Raw genomic sequence first — 7,307 nt, 5'->3', positions numbered from 1 at the left:
TATTTCTAACACAAAAAAAACAATTACTTGGATAATGCTCAACTGTTGCTGTCCGTATAGCGTTCCAAAAAATCACTTCTTAAATATTTGCACAAGCTGCAATAAATCTAATCCTAATATTTCTAGGACATTTATAGATACCAATGATCTACGACATCTTCATGAAACAGCTGAACACTATTCTGACTACTATAGCAGATTAAACTGTTAGTAATAAAGAGGGGTGAAAGATACAAGAGGGACATACAAACTCATCAATCGAAAATAAATTGACTACGACATGGAAAAAAAAAAGACAAATACAAACAACAGTACACAAAACATAACATAGAAAACAAAAAAGCAACTTACCAACACGAATGCCAACAAAAATAGGGGATGACCTCAGGTGCCCCGAAAGGGAAAGAAGATCCTGATTCACATGAGGAACCCATCGTGTTGCTCATGTTAGTACTAACCAGGTAACATGTTTAATTCGGTAGGTCACATTTATGAAAAGGGGACGGGTTTTTAGTTACGACATTAGGAATACATCCCCTATCGTCCGTGAAACGAATATTTTATCACTGTCAACCTCATGATGGCGTCTGTAAAATTTACGGAGGGATGATTTCAACTTCCCCATTTAGAACTCTTTGTTTAGTAACTTCCCTGTGAGCAGCAATCTTCTATCGAGAAAATTATGATAGAAAAAACAATCCCTGGAATATCGTATCAGTTGTGAGATATATACTCCGTATGCTTTCGGATATATCGTATCAATTGAGAGATATATAATCTTTATGCAGGCGCCGATAGAATGTTGCTACATGGAAACGGAAACGTCATAATTGGAATTCTCAGAATATAAATAAAGACAAGCATTACATTCAATCCATAGCTCAATATTAGAATTAAGCAGGAACACGGTCACTAATATTGAAATGTTCTCTTAAAATGTCGAAATAGTTTCCATAATGGAACTCCTGACTGCAAATTATGGTCTCTTTGAAGTGTGATGGTATCATTGTGACACTAATTGTTGAAAGTAACGCTAAAGTGTGATGGTCCATTTGTAATGTTTAAGTTTATTTTATTTTTAGCTAACATGCAATGGTTTGTTAATAGAACCGGGTGATTAAGGTGTCAGCATTTTAGCCTTTGCATTGATAAAGATTTTTTTATTCAGCCTCACCATACCCCCCTCCCCCCCCAAACTATTTTTTTGTTTAAATGTGGTTCAGTTCAGTTTAGAGATATCCATACACTTTTAACACAAGTTAAAAGCACCATATAAATAGAATGAGCTATATATATTTGTTCTTCAATAACTGCACTTACTTAGGACACTTGGTTCAGCTTCCTCATGAAACTGTATGAAATTCTTTGGCTTTGCTGAAATGTTATGTTTGAAAGAAGAATAATATAGCGACAAGAACAATATTCACACTATAACAACTCTAAATTAACTGATTTGGATTAATAAAAATAATATTCTACAATACATGTTAATTCAATACAGAAGGTCAATATCCTTAGGGACGACATTTATAAATCAACGAATGATAAAACCAGGTGCTCGCCTCCGCAGGGCGTAGCTTTATACGACCCCAGTGGTTGAATCCTGACAAGTTGGGGCAAATTTGGTCACAATATTCAAGCTTGATTCTGTCTGAATTTGGTTTGTGATCAAATTTTTGACATAATATAGGTTTTTGTCACAAAATTAATGTGGTCAAAGATCTAACAAATCTATTGCACAATACTGTGCAATTGAAGATTTCTTCTTGAAAAATTTTGAAAAAAAAGGAAGCCCTTCAAAAATCGTAAACAAAAAATCCCCCCCCCCCATCCAACTTTTTGAAACCCCTCTTGAAGCAATAAGCCTTAAACTCAATCCCATGCTTTCCATTGCAGTATTGAACCTTGTAGTACAATTTCAGAGAGATCCATACAATTACACACAAGTTATTGATTTGAAACTAGAAAAATGCTTGTTTTGACTCCTTTTTGGCCCTTAATTCCTAAACTTTGGTCCCATAACCCCGAAAATGAATCCAAACCTTCTACTTGTAGTTTTAAACATTGAGATATGATTTCAGAGCAATTCACCAATTGAAATACTTCTACACAAGTTATTATCCTTTAATTTTGTCAAAAATTAGCTGAGCAAAACGAAGTCCAAAGCCCAAAATTACAGCAAAAATAGTCAAGTGAAACAAAACTTAACTTGATCTGTAACTTATCATGGGTAACTGACCAAAAATCTGCCCAATATCTATAAGCGTTTGAAAAAAAGTCTGTATAACTGTGCTTTTCAACAATTTATCAAAGTCAAAACCCTGTAATTTCTGTAAAAATTAGCGAAGCAGAACTAAAATTAAACTTGATCTGTAACTCGTTATGGTTAACTCATATACCAAAATTTAGCCCATTATCAACAGGCTTTTAGGAAAAAACTCGGTACAATGGTTTGTTGTGAAATGACAGAATTTAGGAAATACGGAATTTCTGAATTATGGAATTTCTATCCAGGGTAAAACTATATGGCAGAGACAACTTCGTTGCAGGGCCATACAATTTGACAGATAAGCCTGATAGGTGAAACAGTTTACTTTGTTGCATGAAATATAATAATATTCTTAAAACAAGAATAATTGTATAGTTATTAAATAATCTTCCTACCTAGAGAATCATAGCCTGATTCCAACCCTGAAATGGCAGCATCTGATGTTACACTTATAATCTGAAAAGAAATAAGAAAGATACTGTATAATTGTGTTCAAAATACTGTGTGAAACATTCATTGGGTTTCGGGACCAGAGGTCAGTGGCGTAGCTAGACTATTTTTAAGTGTACGCCCCAACCTTGGCGAGAGGTTCGAGCCCCAATCGGACCCAGGTTATAACACTTTCTAGTAGTGGGTTCGAGGGGGAGGTGTCATTAAAAACTGATCAATAGCAAGTTAAAATACCTAATAGGCTATTTTTTTTTCATCTTTTATGTTTAATGCATTCATGGTGTTGATTTTAAATCTAATAGTCAAATTTCAAATGGTCAATCATTTCAATGGTGTTACAGAAAATATCCAAACCAGTTACTTTAAAACATTTTTTTAAAAGGAACCGTGGGGTATAGATTTTGGACATTTTTTAAACGCTCAAGTGTCTATTTCAATTGATTCATTTAGTTTGTATGAAAGATTTTAACTGATTTAGTCATTAAAAAACGCTCCGGTTCAAGCTTAAATATGAAAAATCTTTCAAATATGCAAAAAAAAAAACCGTTCCTTTTCAGATGTTTTTTGTCAAAATTGAAAGTGGCCGCATCCGGGTTCACCCTCAATTTTTATATATGTTATATAATATCAAATACAACTTACGTTTCAATATTATGAATGAACACGAATGCAGCCACTTTTATTTAAGACGGAAACTGTCTAAAATTTAACTAAAATTCTGAAATTGTGAAGATTTCAGTAATTTAGCATGACTTAATGATGATTCTAGTATCCGATATATTTGCATTGTATTGCCAAAAACAGCCCATATTTATGTAGCAGATGCCTTCTGCTTTCCAGATAATAGATAAAAGATAACATTTTCACAATTTTGTAAAACTGCTATATTTTGGGCCCAAAAAGGGGTCTTACTGAACCGACTCCTTTCATGAAGGTTTGACAAAATTATTGATATTAGAAATATCTTTTAAAAACTAAGAAAAGATTGATTTATCACCTTTAATTCATTAGAGTCAATCTCTGGAGGGGCTGGCCCACCTCCAGTCAACGAACTATCTCTCCTCCTTTTGTTCTCCTTCTTTCGAGCATCACTTTGCAAATCCAGCCACTTTTTCTTAACTTGAGTGACACTTCTGGATTGTATATTGCAGGAATTGATACTGGAAAAACATGTGTATAGTTTAAAATAAAATTGAGAATGGAAATGGAGAATGTGTCAAAGAGACAACAACCCGACCAAATAAAAAACAACAGCAGAGGGTCACCAACAGGTCTTCAATGTAGCGAGAAATTCCCGCACCCGGAGGCGTTTTGTTTTGATCTGCCGTTATCAACGTCTTGACAACGTTTTGATCTGCCGTTATCAACGTCTTGACAACGCCTATTGTTGTATGATATCAGAGAGTGAAATAAGCACGTTTATTTCACATGTGAAATTATCGGTTTTTTTATCTTTTTAACAATGGCTTTAGAAAAAAACATACATGTAATTCTTATATTTATAGATTATCGTTGATCATCTCCAACAGATTGATTTTGTCTCTTCAGCCGATACGGCAAAAGTAAAAAAAGCAATCAAGAAGAGATGACCAATGAAAGTCTGTTTATCATGTTTATCATGTTTATCGCTATTTGACCTATGAAAAATTTGTCAATTAAAGGTCACATGCCCCTTATTTTCTAACGATAATTTTTCTTATCTCTCAACCCCAATGAGAAAGGGATTTATTAATCAACAAGATCCAAGGAAAATAAAAGCGATAATAAAGAGATAACTGTATTGTATTTGAAGCTTTAAGGACGTCCATCGGTAGTTTTACTGTCGCAAATTCAGTTTACCTGGCGACGCGATAAAAGTGTTGTTTGGTCACAAGTTGAATATTTTTCGATATTAAAATTCTTTGATTACCGGTAGTTATTCTTTTTATTACATTGGCAAATGGCTTTTAATAAAGAAATTTAAATTTATGTAAAACATGTAAGGAACTATATCTTTTTTCTACGCATTTACTATTTGTTTTGATCTGCCGTTATCAACGTCTTGACAACGCCTATTGTTGTATGATGTCAGAGAGTGAAATAAGCACGTTTATTTCACATGTGAAATTATCGGTTTTTTATCTTTTTAACAATGGCTTTAGAAAAATTTGGTTTTTTTTCTAATTTTGGAGTATGAAATTCAGAAATAATAATTAATTTCTCCCAATCAAATTCTTACCAATTTTAAAATTTATATTATCATGATTATTAAGTGTTCTAAAACTGTATATATATTTGCAGTTCAGCTAGATATATTAAGCCTACTCACAGTATTCTTTTTTGTTACTGTCCAGAGGTGTGCCTGAGACAAAGGTTTTATATATATACTAATATGTGAAAACTGTTGTTTCTTATTTGTGTTTGTAACTATGTGTTGTTTATTATATTACAATGATATTATATTATACTCCTTGTGAGCCCATTTTATGGAAATAAAGCATCTTCTCCTTCTTCTATATTCATATACTTAGGGCATGAAGAATTTTTGCAGGCCACTTACCCAAGGGAAAGTAATAACAAAAATTCACTGTCACGTGTGTAAATCCACTACAAGTATCCCAGGTTGAGACCTGCGAAGAAAGTTGTATTTGCTAGGGGTTTAGGGACATGCCCCATTAAAAATTTTGAAATTTAAGATGCAAAATCCTGCAATTTAAGCATACTTTTAAGGGTTTAATGTGTCAGCTGATTATGATAATTTTGTGTTACTTTTTTTAAAATTATATACATGTATATTATAAGCAATAAACAATCCATAGTATGTGTATGGAATTATAATTAACAGGCGAAACATTTCAGCGTTGCACTCGTTACAAAATACAGGTAAGTTGGTTCATTAATGCCTGGTTTATTAAATATATATGCATTGGTTCATTAATGCAGGATTTAATTGAATTTTGCTTTCTTGATCTGTTGATGATCTAAATATAATAATGATATTGACCGTTTTTACAGTAAATGTAATCCAACTGTTTTCACTTTGAGTTTCAAATATTCTTATAAATTAAAACTATTCTTGATATTTAGGAACATGCTTATATATCTAATTGTATGGATGATTGTACTGCCTTATTTATATCAACATGATGTCAGTAATAAAAAAAAAATGTCGGTTTTTATCCTGTATGTTTTATGTTATTTATTTTTAAAGTTGGCTGCATAGTCATGATAGTAGATTTGAATGTGCTAGATAAAATAAGCCATGTAAGTCTTATTAAATTAAAGTAATTATTATGATATGATGTTCAAAATAAAATAAAATAAAATTGAAACCAGAAATATACCAGTACAAGTGAATATGTTCCAACAGTGGCTAATTTCCCTTTGGAAATGTTATGTTAATGATAATTATATCTGTCATGTCTGTTGGACAAGTTAAACATATACTTTTTTTATCATTTAAAAAGTAATCTTTAAAATGAAAAGATTGAACAGGTTGGCATTGGTTGGGAACAAACCCTCTATATAGTGATAATACCTGTATAGAAGGATAATCTATTTTTGTTTAGACTGGATTTAAATCAAAATAGGGCAGAATGGCATTCTCTACTTATTATGGCAGTAACCTGGAACAGTTGATGCACCAATTGATGTACTTAATTTAATATGTACATGCCCAGTTTGATGCTTATCTGACTAAATATAAAATCTATTGTTTACCATGATTGAAAGCTGTGATGATCAGTTAAATTCTACTTACTTATGCCTCACTGAACAGAATGCTATTGTTAGATTTAACATGAAATTTAAAGGTCAACTATTCCTTTTGTTGTTGATCAGGTGTTCAGATAGGGCATGTCAGTTAACTGCTAGTACTAGTAGTCTGTTGTTATTTATGTATAATCAAGTGTCATTTTGTTTATTTTCTTTGGTTACATCTTCTGACATCAGACTCGGACTTCTCCTGAATTGAATTTTAAATGATTGTATTGTTATGCGTTTACTTCTTTACATTGGCTAGAGGTATATAGGGGAGGGTTGAGATGAAGATAATTTTGTATACCTTTCTGTAATAGAGTCCCAACATTTAGTTTTGTCGGAACTGGATAGGCCAGGAGAAAATTTTCCCTTAATTATGTCTATACTCCCGGTAACAAGAGTTACAAGAGTTGAAACCTCTTCTTTGGACCACCGGATAGCCTTCCCTGTGCTAGAAATAGAGTCCATCTTCAAGTTATGATGTCGTCTGCTCGGAAACCTTTCATGAAGCACATTTCGCGGAATTTTTTTTTTACTGAATGTCTATATTACAATACCGATACTCAACATACTTACCTGAAACCGTTCCATTCTCATATAACCTGCTTGTCTTACTTGAAAGAACTGTATACATAAACCAGAAACATATCATATGACATATGATTGTCGATAAAAGGATATTATTAATTGAACACAGGTGCGCGTCTGATCAATTTACCGACCTTCACATAAAAGAGCTGTATAAACCGTGGTCGGTAATCGGAAGTCGTACGATAATTTTTCCGACACGTTTGTGAAACACTCGTAAACTTGGTCGGTAACATATTCTACGACCAGTCGTAAATCGTAT

General features: G+C 32.8%; 1 long non-coding RNA gene across 1 annotated transcript; it reads right to left on the bottom strand.

Moving 5' to 3' along the window:
- Window positions 1-1,301: 1,301 nt before the first annotated feature.
- On the bottom strand, window positions 1,302-4,005 carry LOC139485647 (uncharacterized). The gene is made up of 3 exons (XR_011655361.1): window positions 3,717-4,005; window positions 2,665-2,725; window positions 1,302-1,374 (listed from the first exon to the last, which is right to left on the bottom strand). It is a non-coding gene; the product is annotated as an uncharacterized lncRNA (long non-coding RNA).
- Between the last annotated feature and the right edge of the window lie 3,302 nt (window positions 4,006-7,307).

This window comes from Mytilus edulis, chromosome 8, assembly GCF_963676685.1.
Source record: "Mytilus edulis chromosome 8, xbMytEdul2.2, whole genome shotgun sequence".
Taxonomy (NCBI): domain Eukaryota; kingdom Metazoa; phylum Mollusca; class Bivalvia; order Mytilida; family Mytilidae; genus Mytilus; species Mytilus edulis.
The sequence above is the reverse complement of the archived record's forward strand: the minus strand, read 5'-3'. Positions and strand labels throughout refer to the sequence as shown.